The sequence below is a fragment of the Schistocerca cancellata genome, unplaced genomic scaffold (assembly GCF_023864275.1).
Source record: "Schistocerca cancellata isolate TAMUIC-IGC-003103 unplaced genomic scaffold, iqSchCanc2.1 HiC_scaffold_718, whole genome shotgun sequence".
Lineage (NCBI taxonomy): Eukaryota > Metazoa > Arthropoda > Insecta > Orthoptera > Acrididae > Schistocerca > Schistocerca cancellata.
In genome coordinates, this window is record NW_026046729.1 from 9001701 (window position 1) to 9022661 (window position 20961).

Sequence of the window (20961 nt, forward strand, 5' to 3'; positions counted from 1 at the left end):
CCGTAACGCAAGCTACACTGGCGGCTGAAAGCCTTATTAAGAAAGAATTTAAATTATTTGACGGCTGAAGGCCAACAGCAATACTTCAGAACAATTAGCGGCTGAAGGCCTGAATTACAAGTGAGGAAAACAACTACACGTTGAAAATACCAAAATAATTTTTAAAACAATCATTAAAAGAATTGACTGTAACACAAACTACACTGCGGCTGAAGGCCTTATTAAGAAGAATTTAAATTATTTGTCAACTGAAGGCCACAAGCAATGGGAATAATTTAAACAAAATATTATTTTTTAACAATTGAAATAAACAGACCAAATAAAGACGGGAGTGATCCACAGACAGTACTCCAAGTATCGACCGGAGAGAAGCCCCTACAGCTGCGTAAGCGGTGAGACCGGCAACCAAGTGTTATGTTCACTTAAGAGGATGGCAACTCAAACTAGGGACAGCTTAAACGCCGACCAGCACACTAGCAAAATCCACCTGACTTGCGATAACCAATACCACGATAGAATAACAGTTAACATCGTCAAATGACAAGCATTTAGTTACACAAGTTGGCTCCACCAAAGCTGAGTGCACAGACAGGGTTAAGACCAAACTGCCTATTCAAAATCTGAATTGATGCACATGGAACCGCAAAAGACAGTTCCACAAACTCAGACAATGCTAAAACAGTCACTATACTTAACAAGACGAATTGCACGTAGGCATGAACGCTAAGAACACAGAAACGGTCGAAAGACCAGATACACGTCGCCCACTGAGACGATCGACCAACGACCAAGCATCAGCCGTTGCCAGTCAAGTCAGGCAAGGGAAACGTCGGAGGATAAATCCGATAACTGACAGCTTGATGACATGTCACTTCGACGGACGGAAACACACACAAGTGAAAGTTGCACTACTCGAATATAACGATCCATTCAACTTAAACTCACTGAATCCGGATTTCGACGTGGTCGTGCACTCCCGCGACATCCTTCCATTGGGCAGTGCATATATCGCCAGCTCCCTCGGCGACTACTGGCGCTGTCGGATCTCAGTACTGCTCCATCCCAACTGAACTCCGACACACGACGACCCGGAAATAAGAAAAGAGAATAGATAGTACCACAGTACTCGCTACCGATATGCGTCACTGCTGCCACTCATGGACAGACAAAGCGAACAAACGTAGTGGCGCCAGTGAAGGCACTAAGAAAACGAGAGGTTACAATCCGAATAAACGACGCTAATCTGGCACAAACGTGAGCCGGAGCAGGGCTTAATTTCCCCCCCCCCCCCCCCAACCAAACAGCAACCCGGAGGTCACATCCCAAAACGAAACCGACCGGCAGCTCCATAACGAAGGCAAAAGACAACGGCCATGAGAAAGCCCCAAGCGAGACACTGGCTCGGACCCAACCACGCAGAGGGAACCCCTGTCCATTGGCAACCCGACATCCCTGCACTGAAGAAGGTACCGAGCCAAGTCTCACAAGATGACCAACTTCAAGAACTATTCGAAGCTGAAGAACGAAAAGAGCTACCATATTTTAAGGAGAATAAGGCGATGTCTTGAAACAAATGCAGCAGGGGATTAGAGGATTTAGCAAATGCTGTGCCTAACTTCTCTGAAGAAATAAGAGCATCACGCCCGTGCTGGCTCACGAGCCCCCTGGAGATAGCAGGCCCTGCTCCTGAGTACTTTTTCCATCAAATTCTAAACATGTAAGCTAAGACTGCAATTCATTAACTAAGGACCCCAATTCGGTGGTTGATTTCTTATGGCGATCCTCGAACCTTAACGTCCCTAAATCCGCTGTCCGGTTGGTAAAATGTATTAATTGTGCCCGCACCCTGTCTAACTGACTGCCACTACGTCGAGTGCCTTCCAAAAGCCCGATGGTGTCCTCAAGGCCTCTAAGGCCAACAAGGCAGGTCTCTTCTATGAGATATACAAGATGAACAAGATCTCCACTGATAAACTTCCAGAGGTTTTGGTATAGGGGCTCACAGTGTCCGGTAGCTTGTTCCCGGTTACTGTATCTATTCTGGTTTCATTATCCCATTAATTTTATACCTGTGTGCCTTGTTTTCATTTTATGGTACCTGCTGTTGTCTCCACTAATGCCCATCTTACATGATTTCCATCACTTTTGCATATAGTACCGATCCTTTCTGCCTATGGTTTTTTTCAGGGAGTGTTAGATTTGCGATAATGGTGATAAGCAGCAGCGTTATGGATAAGTTTACCACAGAAGATATGCACCTCATGTACAGGTTCATTGAATGCAACGGAACACTGACAAACCGATGCAATGCTGAGCCGTTAGCAAACCGGTGGCAACCACCTCATTGTACTTTTGTATCTGTGTAGTGGGTGACATAATTCGCAAGATCTCCCGCCTTTTCATTATGTTGAACTGCGGAATTTTACTGCCTGTTACGCAGTAGAACAGGAAAGGGACACAGTACTAACAACATACTACAATTCAAATGTATTTGTACTGTAAAATACCGACCAAATGTGAAATACCATCTTGACCCAAGACAGGATATGATATAAAACAAGTTTCAGGCAAAAAACTGTTTACGAATAAAGTAAATTTCCATCTACAGTAAAACAGGTAAGTAAAATAGTCATCTACGGGCATGACAGCAAGTAATAACACATTCCTCAGAACGTGCACATTTCTGTACGAGATGATGTGGAGTTCGAAAACGGATTTAGTTACTTATCGGCAATTTTCTGTTTCCCATTGCATTTCAAGAGGTTCACTACTGACACATGTTTTCCTACATTCATATCATCATTGTGTAAGTGAATGGAGACATCAATAAGACATGAGATGCCGCAGTTCGGATGTACGAAAAAAATTTAATGGGCATTCCGTGAGTCGTTAAAGAGCTGAAATTGCCACTTCACAGATGAAGGGGCAAAACTCATAAGGACATTTATGTGTCGAAATTAAAATGATTTAATGTCTATATGCGAACGATGTTATTTGTTAATGTAGACCCCATAGTTGCATTAAAATCCATATGAAATTTTCCTGTTGTTTGTGATTATGTGAAAGGTAAACCTCTAACCACCTGGACTAGTACTAACGGTACTTCTGCTTTGGTGGGACAGACTAACAGATCCTGCTTTACTTGTGAATAACTGGAAGCCACAGAGCCCATCCACTTCCAGGCCGGCTCTGTCAGGAGCTAGGGAGACTACAACCGTCTGGTTTGGCGGTTCACTGGTGGTTTCTTCAAGATTGATGATTTCATTGTAATTGTCTCCACTAATTTCACAATTTACGATGTAAATTACAACTAAAAAATTAAGTTAAACGTAAGGCTAATGTAAGTTAGCAGTGTTATCATTGCGGACAGTTTATATACAATAACCTACCGTGTGTCTGGAGCCGAAGGTGAAACAATAGATCTAAAGGTACCGAAACAAAAATGAATTTTTGAGTTGCAGGGTACAGTGGTTAGTACTTTTTCCGAAATGACAGTGGCACACTTTAACCAGCCTCGTGTTTATAGTTGACTTATTTTAACAACCACAACTAGAAATTTTGACAATCAGTTGTGCACTCTTACTGCTGTAGCCAATTGACCCAACACCGGCATTTTATCACAGCAATTAACGACAATAATGTGGTAGCGTGCTGCGTGCTAATACTGACAAATATGTTTATTTCAAATGACAACTCAAAGCACAGAGTTTGGCTGGAAGGATAAATAGGCTTACTGACTTTGGGGAGCTGATTTGACATTGTTCAGCAAACACAAACGTCAGTGGTTTGTGTCCTGCCCGCGGTTCTGCTCACTGCGTTTCCGCCAGGAAAAATAATTTAAAAAATGTTATTTTAAGAACGTAGGAGGTTTGCAACCACAACGAAAAAGTTGTTGTGGTCATTCACGGTTGCTTGCGGAAACATGAAAAAATCTAGACTGCAGTACAACTGTGAAGCACGAAACGGAAGTCTCGAAGCCATCTGTTCACAAACGGATGATGACTTACTTTATTTCTTATTTCTCGGTATTGACAGAAAAACCAAATATCTTCTGCAAGTAGTATTCAGAGTTTTCATTCTCTGGGACACCCACCTCTAGCATGGTCTAATCTAAACTGACGTTATCACAGTTGGAAGCGGGAATCATCATGTTAAAATGGGATTCCAAACACTGGTATCCCTGTTTCCTTCTCCTGAATTTCTCAGACAACAAGAATGTCTTTTGACGCTTGATAAAATTTGTGAATCATATGTGTTCGAACACGAGAGCTTCGGAATATTATGCAAGCGCCAATACACCAGACAGTTCGTACCCACACTTACATGTAGAGAGCCAGAGAATTCTTTTGTATTTCTGAAATGGATTTCATCTGCTAAAAATATCAGTCTGATGGAGCCACAAAGATGCCTGATGCAAGACGCCGCCAGCCAAGGTGATCGCAACGCTTTGCGCACAGCCCATGTGCTCCACTAGGCACGTTGTAACACTCGCACTGGCAAGCAATAAATGATGTATTAGTGCGGATTTTTTTTACTGCGATAAATACATGTTATAGTCGGAATGAACACCATGTAATTTTGTGTCACCATTGTGCATACAGGCATATGACATGAAGAATACCGACGTATGTAACCTAGTGTTACCGGCAATTTTTGACAAAATGAAATAAGTTTGTGCATGAATTGATAGCATTTTTGATGGGGTACTGAAACAGAGAATTCTGCAAGTGTATCTATAAATTGATGTTTTCTGTATGAGTTCCTATCTTTGTTCTTGTAGTGACACGTTGACGGCTGCATATTTGAAGGAGATATGTGTTAGTTCATTGCTGCTCTGGCACGTCTCTTGTATCATTCGTGATTGATTTGAAGCATGCTTGGCGAATACGTGGGTGAGCCGGCTCAAGCACCCACATACATAAACTTGTGGATGTACCGCGCCCACAAAATTTTTAAATTGCTAAAAACAGAAAAAATAAATATTTCTCACTTGCTTCATCAAAAAGTAATGAACTATTAAAACACTGAATGGAAGTTAAAATTTCTGATACCTGAAATATGTCTGTTAGTTTCAGATGTCTTTGTGCAAAGGCTACCAACCAACACACTCATCCGTTACTTGCCTTTCTCTGGCCAAGTTAAATGCGGTCTCCAGAATAGAAGTCGCACTATGCTGTGAATGGAATCCCGTCTTTTCGGCATGCTTTCGTGGTTCCTTACAGGTAACACGCTACTTCTATATGCCCACTCCATTTCTTTTAAAATAGTTGCTTGCGAATATTGAGCAATAATAAAGAATAATTCAAGACACAAGCAATTATTACAGACTACCTCATTATTTTTTTTTAACATAACAGTGGTGTGGTTTGACATGTCAGTGAAGGTGTTTCACATAATCTCAATTGTTACCGTTTTCTATGTTGAGACAATGGCTTTGTAGGACGCAGGGGTTCGACCATTGGTATACACCCACAGAAATTTTGGAAAGTCGGCGCCCTTGATTTGAAGTCATTAGTATCTGAATTCTATTCCTGTAATTAATAAAATATTTAACTCTAGTAATAAAGCCACATCAGTGATTGTCGGATTAAGCCGTCTATTTTTATATTCATTGCTTCTCTTTACTAGTGGCTATTTTGCATGTGATACTTTGCATAGCTTATCTGGCTTCATGATGAGCCATGGTCGTGAGGTAAGCCAAGGCAGTCCATCGGACCTTCGTGGTAGTTCCGGATTGGCATTCAGAAGATAAGCAGAACAGTATGTCACGAATCGTCCACTAGTGGCAGTTAGACGCTGTAATCCGAGCATTATTCGGGCCAGGCTTCTGAGTACCGATCACTTGAACTGCCCTTCTCTACCTTTGCAAGCACAATCCTCTCTCACGTGTCCCGAGATCAACTGTATCGTCCTGTGAATCCACCCAAGGTTTTCTCTACCAGCTCAAAGTTCTTTCCCACTCTATACGTTCACATGGTCCCCACGCAACAATTAAGAATGCTCTCTAAAATGCTGGCCACAGATATTTTTGCTAACAAAAACAACAATCTCCTCTCTTAGAAGAAGTTAGCGCGACTGGTATGCAGTTGCAGCATTCAGGTATTGCAGCTGTCCCAGTCAATATTTACTTGGAATCTTGGTCCTTAGTATTGTGATTAAACCTGGTCTACTCGCGAGTGTACAATGAAGTGACGTAAGTAACATAGGGTGCAAGACGAGATGCCAATGGTGGTGTATACCAGAGAACTACATCCGACGTAGGCGATTTGTTCTCTGGATTCTTTCATGAAGCTGCGTGTGTGATCCAATTAGTGAACATGGTTCCACATTATGCTCGTTAAAAGTATTGTTTGATGAGAACCGGTAAGTACCGTAATACGATACACAGAATGTGCTGGAATAGTGTGATCATGGTTGCTTGTTAAATCAAAAACGCTGCATCAGCTGCAATAAAATCGGTTGAATCACATACACTCCTGGAAACTGAAATAAGAACACCGTGAATTCATTGTCCCAGGAAGAGGAAACTTTATTGACACATTCCTGGGGTCAGATACATGACATGATCACACTGACAGAACCACAGGCACATAGACACAGGCAACAGAGCATGCACAATGTCGGCACTAGTACAGTGTATATCCACCTTTCGCAGCAATGCAGGCTGCTATTCTCCCATGGAGACGATCGTAGAGATGCTGGATGTAGTCCTGTGGAACGGCTTGCCATGCCATTTCCACCTGGCGCCTCAGTTGGACCAGCGTTCGTGCTGGACGTGCAGACCGCGTGAGACGACGCTTCATCCAGTACCAAACATGCTCAATGGGGGACAGATCCGGAGATCTTCTGGCCAGGGTAGTTGACTTACACCTTCTAGAGAACGTTGGGTGGCACTGGATACATGCGGACGTGCATTGTCCTGTTGGAACAGCAAGTTCCCTTGCCGGTCTAGGAATGGTAGAACGATGGGTTCGATGACGGTTTGGATGTACCGTGCACTATTCAGTGTCCCCTCGACGATCACCAGTGGTGTACGGACAGTGTAGGAGATCGCTCCCCACACCATGATGCCGGGTGTTGGCCCTGTGTGCCTCGGTCGTATGCAGTCCTGATTGTGGCGCTCACCTGCACGGCGCCAAACACGCATGCGACCATCATTTGCACCAAGGCAGAAGCGACTCTCATCGCTGAAGACGACACGTCTCCATTCGTCCCTCCATTCACGCCTGTCGCGACACCACTGGAGGCGGGCTGCACGATGTTGGGGCGTGAGCGTAAGACGGCCTAACGGTGTGCGGGACCATAGCCCAGCTTCATGGAGACGGTTGCGAATGGTCCTCGCCGATACCCCAGGGGCAACAGTGTCCCTAATTTGCTGGGAAGTGGCGGTGCGGTCCCCTACGGCACTGCGTAGGATCCTACGGTCTTGGCGTGCATCCGTGCGTCGCTGCGGTCCGGTCCCAGGTCGACGGGCACGTGCACCTTCCGCCGACCACTGACGACAACATCGATGTACTGTGGAGACCTCACGCCCCACGTGTTGAGCAATTCGGCGGTACGTCCACCCGGCCTCCCGCATGCCCACTATACGTCCTCGCTCAAAGTCCGTCAACTGCACATACGGTTCACGTCCACGCTGTCGCGGCATGCTACCAGTGTTGAAGACTGCGATGGAGCTCCGTATGCCACGGCAAACTGGCTGACACTGACGGCGGCGGTGCACAAATGCTGCGCAGCTAGCGCCATTCGACGGCCAACACCGCGGTTCCTGGTGTGTCCGCTGTGCCGTGCGTGTGATCATTGCTTGTACAGCCCTCTCGCAGTGTCCGGAGCAAGTATGGTGGGTCTGACACACCGGTGTCAATGTGTTCTTTTTTCCATTTCCAGGAGTGTATTAGCTGGTGTTCACTGTGACATCTTAAGAAAGCCAGTGACAAAAAATATTTGGTTAAACTCAGACATATGTACTTCACGTACGAGTCCAGTGTGGTTCAGTCGTTTAGTGAGTGATTTGCTTGTCCAAAAGTGGCATACGAATAAAATTGTATTTCTACAATTCAGTCAGCAGTCATGCCTCTGCCTCACGTATCTTTGTAAAAGGTTGTGTGTACGAACAGTGACAAGGAAACCCATAGTAAAAATAACCTTATCACGCCTTTATATTTAGCACAGACGTTAACATTTTACTAACATCATATTTTTTGTGCTTCAGTATTCCTCGAGGCAGAGAACAGTGCGTCTACAGTTGTACCGGGATAGAAAGTGTAAACTTAAGACAGTAATTTTCAGTAGTTCTCAATTTCATGTCTCTGTGTGTTTCACTTTCACTAGATTACTTATGCTTCTGAAATAAATGGGGGTCTTATTTACCACTGAGATAACATGTTTCACAGTTGTAAGCCGCGTCCATGCTTCCACGAATATCGTGTTCAGTATATTGGCTCATAGCAGCGCTGCGTCCAGCGAATTGCCTCGCAGAAAGGCTCGACAACTATACCAACTGCTTGACAAGGGTTTCATCACAGGCAGCCTGCTTTACGTAAGTGAGGACCGGAAATTAACAGGTTTTTTCATCTCAGACTAATAGTGGAGGCAGAAAAATTCCATTAGCATCCTGCATACTTGATAAAAACGGAGTTAAGAAATTAAAACTCCCCGAAATGACCAACTTTGCAGAGTTTGAATACCTTTAAGAACTAAACTGCCTCCAGGCCTCTTCTGGTCCCTTAGTCCCAAATTAATTACGGTGGGTAAGGAATCAGAACAAACTGGTAGAGTCAGATTGCTTAATTAGAAACGTGATACTTAGAGGACATCGGGGTGGAGCTTAAGGCTGCAGACTCCATCGCACACTACTTGCACCCTCACTTGTGATTCAGTACACTGGTTCTCTGGACTTGAATGCTCTATCTGAAGAGTAGGTATTCTGACCTGAAAACACTTTCTTCCCTAGTGAAAAATTAGTTAAACATTTAGTTCAAAAATGGTTCAAATGGCTCTGAGCACCATGGGACTCAACATCTTAGGTCATAAGTGCCCTATAACTTAGAACTACTTAAACCTAACTAACCTAAGGACATCACACACACCCATGCCCGAGGCAGGATTCGAACCTGCGACCGTAGCAGTCCCGCGGTTCCGGACTGCAGCGCCAGAACCGCACGGCCACCGCGGCCGGCAAAACATTTAGTCTTTTCATAATAGTCTTGCAGACGCAATTTGACTGCTTGGCTGCTAACCATAGTCAAGAATGTATTACCACTATTTCCTGTGTAGTGGACTTTTAAATAACGGTTGTCACAGAAGACGCTGATAATACTCTTCCAGTTTCATACGTAAGACCTGTGCCTATGTAATATGATTGTAGTAGTCAGATAAGATTTCACGCTAGTGTTCAACTCCAACTGCAGTTGGAAGCAAAGGCCGTAAGCTCCTGCAATGTAGCCTACCGTTTCTAATGAAACAGCCGGTGGCAGCTAAGACAGTGGCATAATGAGAAATGTTATGTGACTTATCTGTGCTTTTGGTTTGGTAACACGGATTAAATAGCATGATAATTTAAACAACCCCCCAGTCACGATTACGAAGCGACCTGACAACGTGTCCCCAAAACAGGTAGTTGCAATGTTGTTGAAATGTTCCTGACACACGAGAACGCCATCACGGTATTAATGAGTATACGTACGCTGGTGTCTATAATTAAAGCAACAAAAGGATATTTTACAAGGTTGCGTTTATTTTGCCACAAAACAGTATAAACAGCTGATAGTAAAGTAGAAACAATGTAAAGAATACAGAACGCAAACAACTGAGACATGCACAACGGTAGACAAAAATGTTCTTCGTTATTTCCAACTTGCGACACTGCGACAACTGGTAAATGTGCTCAGTATTGGGTGTGCTTACCTCTGGCAGCATTTCTCGCCCGACAACGACGGCGCATACTGTGGTGTCACCGCCAGACACCACACTTGCTAGGTGGTAGCGTTTAAATCGGCCGCGGTCCGCTAGTATACGACGGACCCGCGTGTCGCCACTGTCAGTAATTGCAGACCGAGCGCCGCCACACGGCAGGTCTAGAGAGACTTCCTAGCACTCGCCCCAGTTGTACAGCCGACTTTCCTAGCGAAGCTACACTGACAAATACGCTCTCATTGGCCGTGACGATAGTTAGCATAGCCTTCAGCTACGTCATTTGCTACGACCTAGCAAGGCGCCATGACCAGTTTATATTGAGATCATATAATGTATCAACAAGAGCGATGTTCTCCAATTATGTATTAAAGTTAAGTATTACATCAACTCCGTACTTTATTTATTAGACTCAACTCCTTTAATCTGTTCCAGACCTCACGCCAGTTTGCGTGAGCTTAAACGCGTGCTATTCGGCTACAAGTCATAGTGGATTGGCTGTCGGGTCAGTCCACTACACATACCTTGAATGATGTCATGTTGAGGCAGCAACGCCCATTCTTTCTGGAGAGCTGCTCGCATGTTTTGAGAGTGGTTGGTGGATGCTGACGTGTTGCAACTCGTCTCCCTATTGCATGCTCTATGGGATTCAAAGGGGGAGAGCGAGCAGGACACGGCATGAGTGCAGTGTCCGCCGTTTCCAAGAAAACATCAACCACCCATGCTCTATGAAGTCGAGTATTATCTTCCATCAATACGATGTCTGGGCCCACAGCACCTCGCAACAACCGCAAACGAAGTCCCAAGATCTTGTCACGATACCTAACAGCAGTTAAACCTTACCGATTCATCTGTACAATTTCATGAAGAGGGATTTGAGAGGTCAACATAAGGAATCCTCCTCGATAACGGTCTCTTTCCACAAATTTGTGTGCCGAATATGTGCTACGTTCCCTCCAGATGCGAATCCATAGGGAATCACTGACCAGACTAAATCGGGACTCTTCGGTGAAAACAACACTTGCCTGCTGTTCGACCGTCCAGGTGGCATGTTGACGACTCCATCATAGACAGACGTTCCCTTCTGTGAAGAAGTGTCAGAGGAAGGCATACAGCAGATCTCCGACAGTAAAGGCCACTCTGCCGAAGCCCTATGCACACCGTTTACCTCGATACAACATGTCCTGTGGATGTTGCAAGCACACATGCCAATTGCCGTGCAGTACTGAGGCGGTACCGTCGTGCCCTTACAGCCAAATAACTGTCTATCTTCTGATGTGACACATGGCCGCCTCTACCCAGATCTTGGGGAAGCAGTTTCTGTCTGTATGTACTATTGCCACACCCGAGAAACTACAAAACTATTCACATTAAGCCATGGGGCCATATCAGTTTCCGACTGTCCTGCTTCCTCTCTCTCTCTCTCGCCGGCTACCGCAGAGAGTCTGGTAGCCATCTTCTCTGTGTCATACAGCACCATCTGAGACCGTGTACCCAGCGATTGTGGAAGTGGGTGTACTCAGCAAGCACTATCTACACTCCTGGAAATGGAAAAAAGAACACATTGACACCGGTGTGTCAGACCCACCATACTTGCTCCGGACACTGCGAGAGGGCTGTACAAGCAATGATCACACGCACGGCACAGCGGACACACCAGGAACCGCGGTGTTGGCCGTCGAATGGCGCTAGCTGCGCAGCATTTGTGCACCGCCGCCGTCAGTGTCAGCCAGTTTGCCGTGGCATACGGAGCTCCATCGCAGTCTTTAACACTGGTAGCATGCCGCGACAGCGTGGACGTGAACCATATGTGCAGTTGACGGACTTTGAGCGAGGGCGTATAGTGGGCATGCGGGAGGCCGGGTGGACGTACCGCCGAATTGCTCAACACGTGGGGCGTGAGGTCTCCACAGTACATCGATGTTGTCGCCAGTGGTCGGCGGAAGGTGCACGTGCCCGTCGACCTGGGACCGGACCGCAGCGACGCACGGATGCACGCCAAGACCGTAGGATCCTACGCAGTGCCGTAGGGGACCGCACCGCCACTTCCCAGCAAATTAGGGACACTGTTGCTCCTGGGGTATCGGCGAGGACCATTCGCAACCGTCTCCATGAAGCTGGGCTACGGTCCCGCACACCGTTAGGCCGTCTTCCGCTCACGCCCCAACATCGTGCAGCCCGCCTCCAGTGGTGTCGCGACAGGCGTGAATGGAGGGACGAATGGAGACGTGTCGTCTTCAGCGATGAGAGTCGCTTCTGCCTTGGTGCCAATGATGGTCGTATGCGTGTTTTGCGCCGTGCAGGTGAGCGCCACAATCAGGACTGCATACGACCGAGGCACACAGGGTCAACACCCGGCATCATGGTGTGGGGAGCGATCTCCTACACCGGCCGTACACCACTGGTGATCGTCGAGGGGACACTGAATAGTGCACGGTACATCCAAACCGTCATCGAACCCATCGTTCTACCATTCCTAGACCGGCAAGGAAGCTTGCTGTTACAACAGGACAATGCACGTCCGCATGTATCCCGTGCCACCCAACGTGCTCTAGAAGGTGTAAGTCAACTACCCTGGCCAGAAGATCTCCGGATCTGTCCCCCATTGAGCATGTTTGGGACTGGATGAAGCGTCGTCTCACGCGGTCTGCACGTTCAGCACGAACGCTGGTCCAACTGAGGCGCCAGGTGGAAATGGCATGGCAAGCCGTTCCACAGGACTACATCCAGCATCTCTATGATCGTCTCCATGGGAGAATAGCAGCGTGCATTGCTGCGAAAGGTGGATATACACTGTACCAGTGCCGACATTGTGCATACTCTGTTGCCTGTGCCTATGTGCCTGTGGTTCTGTCAGTGTGATCATGTGATGTATCTGACCCCAGGAATGTGTCAATAAAGTGTCCCCTTCCTGGGACAATGAATTCACGGTGTTCTTATTTCAATTTCCAGGAGTGTAGTTTCATAGGTGCCCTGACATCATCGTTGGCATGGTTGTCCGTGGCCCAGACTGCCATCTTACGTACAGAACAAGATCGTATGGGCATATGGATGGCGGTATGATTTTATCATGAGTTAGACACAGGATGGGGAAATTTAATTTTTGTCACCGGTGTATTTGCTATAATGATATGAATCGTTATTATCTAGGCTTTGAAATTACAGTGGCCGGCTAGTATTTGAACCGTCGTCCTCCCGAAAACAAATCCTTTGTCTTGCTACTGTGCCCTCTAACCCAGTCCTTGGATCAGGACAGTCACGTGGTAGCAGAGTCATCAAGTCTCAAATCAACATCGTCGTTTAGCAGGCAAGTGGTCTTTGCGTGACTCTATGTACACCGATGTGTAATGTGCAGGGTTGCATACGTTCATTCACCAGAAGAACGCTCGTTCAGTATAATGATCTCTACAAAGGGCTATGTAAATATGGCTACATTTATGCTGGAATCAGCTACCTGGAGCCGACGGTCGCTGTGGCCGAGTGGTTCTAGGCGTTTCTGCTACGGTCGCAGGATCGAATCCTGCCTCGGGCATGGATGTGTGTGATGTCCTTAGGTTAGTTACGTTTAAGTAGCTCTCAGTGTAGGGGACTGATGACCTCAGATGTTAAGTCCCACAGTGCTGAGAGCCATTTAGACGGCTTACGTGGAGTAAATGTCAGTATTGGACGCAGAAATATAGCCTAGCAGGTTCACTTCAGTCTCAGTCAGATGTAGGTCAGTGGTGTACATTCAGTCCTTTCTGGCTATATGTAAGACATATGTTAATGCAGCAGCACATGGGAACAAAAAACTAATTTCAAAAAGTTGAACAGTAATTTACGCTTTCAACAGAACTGGTACAGTTCTTACGATGCAGTAAAGTAACCTCATTTTTTCAGCAAAACCTGCTTCATAATTTTGCATTGTTGGATTAACTGTTAACGCATGAGTTACAAACATCATGAATATCTCAAGTTTTGTTTCCTTCCCCCATTGAGGACCGGAGCGATAGAGGATGTGAATACTATCTGAACGTTCGTGCCACTACAGGTTGTGATAAAAGCTTGCATTTCACCTGTTTGGTCACTTTAAGACAAATGTCTAAGCCTACCAGTTCCGGACATTTTATGTCCCACGTAGGTGTGAATCAATTAGTGTTCTCCTACACCTGACATATGTTTGAACGCCACAGCAAATTACAAAGCGTAGTGCTACTGGATATGGTATGCATCATTCCTTTCCTGCGATCTTTGAAATAATGTCTATAGACAATTGAACATGATTTCTAAATGAAGTTTAAATCGATGTTACATTTGCATATAATTACCTGAGCCTAAATCAATATCCGGGAACGAAATCTTGGTTATGTGGTGAAGACAAAACTACTAACTAAAAATATTCCAACCTTGGCTTCACTGAGCCCAATCGTTAATGTTTATTTAAGCACTAAACTCAATTTACTTGTAGTCAGTACATAAATAACTCAATACTCTTCCCATATTAATGCACAGCGTGGACAGTGTCCTCAAAGGCAACGTGCTTGTTTTTGTTTTCAACATAAAATATTTCTTCTACATTGTTTTGTCGCTGTTTCTCCCACGTGTTTTCTCTTACGCCACTGTGAGTTACTGATAGCCGTTATTTCTAGCAACGTTATCCACATTTCGCAGCTTAGTCAAGTTTCTTGAGGAAGTGGTAAAAATGGTCAATAGATTGCAGTGCAATAAAGCGGCTGGGGTGGATGAAATTAAGTCGGAACTCATCAAATACAGTGGAATGCCAGGTCTTAAATGGCTACACAGGATAATTGAAATGGCCTGGGAGTCGGGACAGGTTCCATCAGACTGGACAAAAGCAGTAATCACACCAATCTTTAAACATGGAAACAGAAAGGATTGTAACAACTACAGAGGTATCTCTTTAATCAGCGTTGTGGGTAAAATCTTCTCGGATATTGTTGAAAGGAAAGTGCGAGTATTTGTTGAGGACCAATTAGATGAAAATCAGTATGGGTTTAGGCCTCTTAGAGGTTGTCAGGACCAGATCTTTAGCTTACGGCAAATAATGGGGAAGTGTTATGAGTGGAACAGGGAATTGTATCTACGCTTTATAGATCTAGAAAAGGCATATGACCGGGTTCCTAGGAGGAAGTTATTGTCTGTTCTACAAGATTATGGAATAGGAGGCAAACTTTTGCAAGCAATTAAAGGTCTTTACATGGATAGTCAGGCAGCAGTTAGAGTTGACGGTAAATTCATGGTTCAGAGTAGTTTCAGGGGTAAGATAAGGCTGCAACCTGTCTCCACTATTGTTCATATTATTTATGGATCATATGTTGAAAACAATGGACTGGCTGGGTGAGATTAAGATATGTGAACACAAAATAAGCAGTCTTGCATATGCGGATGACTTAGTTGTGATGGAAGATTCGATTAAAAGTTTGCAAAGTAATATTTCAGAGCTGGATCAGAAATGTAAGGACTATGGTATGAAGATTAGCATCTCCAAAACTAAAGTAATGTCAGTGGGAAAGAAATATAAACGGATTGAGTGCAAATAGGAGGAACAAAGTTAGAACAGGTGGACGGTTTCAAGTACTTAGGATGCATATTCTCACAGGATGGCAACATAGTGAAAGAACTGGAAGCGAGGTGTAGCAAAGCTAATGCAGTGAGCGCTCAGCTACGATCTACTCTCTTCTGCAAGAAGGAAGTCAGTACCAAGACTAAGTTATCTGTGCACCGTTCAATCATTCGACCAACTTTGTTGTATGGGAGCGAAAGCTGGGTGGATTCAGGTTACCTAATCAACAAGATATGAAAGTAGCTAGGATGATTGCAGGTACTAGTAGATGGGAACAACGGCAGTAGGGTGTCCACAATGAGGAAATCAAAGAAAAACTGGAAATGAACTCTATAGATGTAGCAGTCAGGGCGAAGAGGCTTAGATGGTGGGGTCATGTTACACGCATGGGAGAAGCAAGGTTACCCAAGAGACTCATGGATTCAGCAGTAGAGGGTAGGAGGAGTCGGTGCAGACCGAGGAGAAGGTACCTGGATTCGGTTAAGAATGATTTTGAAGTAATAGGTTTAACATCAGAAGAGGCACCAATGTTAGCACTGAATAGGGGATCATGGAGGAACTGTATATGGGGGGGCTATGCTCCAGATTGAACGCTGAAAGGCATAATCAGTCTTAAATGATGATGATGATGATGATGAGTCAAGTTTAACTGAAGGCTACTGTGTGCCTTATTGGTGTGCCACAGCAAACAGATACTGCTGGTGGAGAGACCGCTTTACGGTTTATAAAACACAGTTCTGGAACGAGTTAAGTGTTGTGTCCATGTAATTTTATAAAGAGGATTTCTGAGGTGGTTCCCTCGTCAGATGAGTTGATCAGTGATAGGTTTTGAACTGATGACGGATGCTACAAATTTTCAGGCTAGTGGAAACCAGAAGTCTTCCTCATATAGGACGCTCTTGTAAGACCTTCAATTATCCAGCGAGAAGATATTCCCTCAGAGGAAAGGAGGAGACTGTATCCGCTTCCTCTGCCACAGCAAATTGTGTTTGTCGGCGGCTGCAGACCAGACGTTCGTTCGGTTCGGCTTTCCGCGCTCCCCTGAGGCTCAATAATTTCATTACGCGGCGGTAGGCGAAAGAAAGCTCCACCCAGAAACGACAAGGAGAGGAGCTGTAAGACAACGAAGAACTGGCACCATTCCAATATCGCAGGGAACCTTCCTTCACGGTGCTACTTTACTGATTGTCTGGGACCTTTACCCGTTTCATCATGTTATATCACGGAGGAGGTGTCGATTAAGATGCATCGTATAACCGAAGGTCTAGAAAATCAACTGACAGTCACCATATGAACTGCATTGCAGATGGCAGTCTCGTATATTTATAAACACGACAGCCCAGTTTTACAAAAAGTACACCGATTTTTTATGTACGACATTTAACTTTCAAGTATGCAAAATGCAAACATTGAAAACAACTTCATAGGAAATACTTGATATATATGAAGAAATTATAGAAAGTGTGTACTTGGTAATTCAGTTGATACTCGCAGCAGTATAGCTACCTACTGTCAAGTACACAGTTCAAGCGATCACCACTAGTCGGCGCTGCTGCGAAGGTAGGAAACTGAAAAATCCAAGACGATGGTGGTATGAAATTCAGAAATCCAGGATGGAGGCGATATGAATATGAAAAATCCAAGATGTCAGTGGAGAGAAACATAAAGACTGTGAGATCGCGAAACTAGCTGAGTTGCACTAGCAAAGAAATTAAAAAATTCAATATGGTGGAACTATCCTAGTTCCGATAACTGCCATTATGCCTTCCAACATCCATCACCTGACATTATTAGATTTCAGCAATGCTTGACATACGCGAGCGCCATTTTATGGAGGAAGAAAGTAACGCATCATGTTATTAACTAAAAAGGAACACTTTCCACTTCCATTAATGTGACCACGTGTTGAAAGGTTGAGTAACCAACGTTTTCAGTATTGGGATGTGCCAGATAAGTCAGTGGAGTTGCGAAAGGCACCGAGAGGGATATGGAGCCACACTGACTCGAGTACCGCAGCCAGCTGTGCTAGGTTTCTTGGATGGGGATCTATGGTGTGCATAGCCCGATGAAGGTGGTCTCACAGTTTCTTGATTTAGTTTGAACTGGTGGAGTTGGGCCACCAAGTGAATACAGTAAACTCATACCGGTGCTCTTCGAACCATGCTGGTAGACTGTGATCCGCATGACACGTTACATTGTCCTGCTGAAAGGTGGCATAGGGCTGAGGAGAACCAAAGTGTATGGTGGGGTGGGCATGGTGCCTAAGCATAAATGCACACTTGTGTTGATCCATTACTAGAGTTAATCCATTACTAGAGTCCTGCTTGGCACAGTCAAGTTGTTTAAACATCTGGGCAAAACGTTGGAACGAGCATGTGAGAAATGTGGTAGGAAAGGCGAATGATCGATTTCGGTTAATTGGGACAATTTTAGGATCGTGTGGTTCACCTGCAATGGAGCTCGCATATAGGACGCTGGTGCGATCTGTTCTTGAGTACTGCTCGAGTGTCTGGGATCCGTGCCAGGTCGGACAGAAGGAAGACATCGAAGTTGTTCAGAGGTGGGATGCTAGATTTGTTACCTGTAGGTTCGAACAATACGTAAGTATTATGGAGACGTTTCGGGAACTCACATGGGAATCCCTGGGGGAAAGGCAACGTTATTTTCGACGAACACTACTGAGAATATGTTGAGTACCAGCATCCGAATCTGACTGCAGAACGATTCTTCTGCTGCCAACATACAATGTGGACTAGGACCACGAGGATAAGATACGAGAAATCAGGGCTCATACGGGAGCATATAGATAGTCCTTTTTCCCTCGCCCTGCTTGCGAGTGGAACAGGGGAGGGAATGACAAGTAGTGGTACAGCGTACCCTCCGCCACGCACCGGATTTTCAAAGGCTCAATAGAGCGCAGTGTAAATTTTGATTTGTCTGCCGTCAGTAAAATTTGTCATTTGCAATTATTGTTCACGTCGAAACACTCAGGACTCACCACGGAGTATCCTCAGCAAGAGTTACAATGAATGATGTTCGAAGACAACGATCGACAGCGAATGAACAAAACATTAGTGTTCGACGGGTGCAAAGCAGACAGAGTAGAGATTACAGGTTGGCAGGTGAAGTGTTCCAGTCTGATCCCACTAAGGGCTACAAAAACGCAACAAATTATCACTGGATCAATGGATCGGGTGTATCACTTCTGCTGTCCCAATAAGTTAAAGCAGGAACTCCAAGCATGCGTTACGTCACAGGAAAAATACGATTAGCGTCATTGGCAATTCCTCCATCAGAGTTATTTCATTACATGACTGCAGGAACTCCGGAATCAAAACATTTTGTACAAAATATAAGTGTGTACAATGCTTGCTTTTGAATGACATCATGTGGTGCCACTTCCCTGAGCAGTCAAGAACACCAGTTCAGAACTGAGTATCCGGTTAAAGGACAACTGTGGCATCTGTGATCAATGTTACCACAGCCAAACGAATATTATTATTTTTTGCAAGTGTGTGTCATTGGCGATGGAAAACAGAAATCGATGGACGTTGCGGAAATATATGAGGATAGAGATAAATGATGAACAGCAGAGGATGTTACATAAGTACAATCCATTGTTTCACGCTTGTATAAAAGTATTTAATCAAATGACATCGGACGAGTTAAAAATTGTGATTCGAATCGATAAAAGACCAGCTGGCACTCGCAACCGTCGATTCAATTCACTCAAGTCCATGAAACTGCCATTGTAACTGTGGACAGTGACCACACAAGTCGTGATACCGCTACTCATGAGACAGTATGCTTACATATTAAGCTCCAAATGACCGACCATAAAAACGGGAATTTGTGTTGCTCATATCTCGGGTTCCACCAGCTGACCAAAAAGTCAGTATAAATTTGAAAACTAAATGAATCACGGAATAATGTAGATAGAGAGGTACAAATTGACACACATGCTTCGAATGACATGGGGTTTTATTAGAACCAAAAAAATACAAAAGTTTAAAAAATGTCCGACAGATGGCGCTTCATCTGATCAGAATAGCAATTATTAGCATAACAAAGTAAGACAAACCAAAGATGATGCTCTTTACTGGAAATGCTCAATACGTCCGCCATCATTCCTCAACAATATCTGTAGTCGAGGAATAATGTTGTGAACAGCACTGTAAAGCATGTCCGGAGTTATGGTGAGGTAATGGCGTCGGATGTTGTCTTTCAGCATCCCTAGAGATGTCGGTCGCTCACGATATACTTGCGACTTCAGGTAACCACAAAACCAATAATCGCACGGACTGAGGTCTGGTGACCTGGGAGGCCAAGCATGACGAAAGTGGCGGTTGAGCACACGATCATCACCAAACGACGCGCGCAAGAGATCTTTCACGCGTCTAGCAATACTTTTTTTTTTTTGTTCTAATAACACTCCATGTCATTCCAAGCATGTGTGTCAATTTTTACCTCTCTATCTGCATTATTCCGTGGTTTGTTAAGTTTTCATATTTATACTGACTTTTTGATCACCTGGTATTTGTGATGAAAAGATAAGAGTCGAGAGTCTCGGATAGACCTTGGGCTAGGAAAGATGTGAAAGCCTACAGAAGGAACAAGGGCCGTCATAGTGTCACTATCCTACAGTACAAGCTCAACGTACGAGGATTTCACACTTCCTCCTGCACGTGACAATGGAGCAAATCCGTTGGTTCTTGTTGCATTTGATATGCTCTACCTTGCGCTTGATGGGACTAATGGGTGGTTCCTAGGTAAACCTCAATAAAACGTTTTTTACTATATTTTCGCCGTAATCAGCGGACCAAAACCCAGCCGAGGATTGCGAGAGAGCTATGCACAGAAAATAGCTGAAGTTTCTGCGATGTGTTCCTAAGTTTTCGATCTCGAAATCGTTATCAGTTTCCAAGACACAGAGCTTCGAAGTTACTCTATTTCTACACGTGAAGTATAGGTGAAATTTAAATAATAAATTACCACAGAAAATTGCTCATATTTTAACGGTATATTCGCTAGACATTTATTTAGACGAGAGATCTCCCCGTTAGAAAAAATCTGTATTCGTTACCGCGAAAGAACGCAAAAAATTGATTTTTGGCAACCAAATCCATCTGCAGATACCGAGACGGCTGTGCACATGAAATGGATGTAATTTTTACGATGTGTTCCTAAGATCTTGATCTCGAACAACCTTCAAAATTTGGAACAGTGGAGCAAAAGCTACCTTACCTGTGCACCTAAAGTACGCACGTAAAATCCGGTGAAAGGTGAAAACATAGTTTATAAAGTGACGTAGCACGGAGACATATGCTGTAAAGTGTCTCATTTAGTAATGGGGAAACCCATGTTGTAACACACATGCAAAATTAGTTTAGCACTATTTCAATTTCACATAAGCAAACTGCGTAAATTTTACTGATCAATACTTTCCTTTTCATAAGAGTTACATGCAGTGCTGCAGAAGGGAGAAC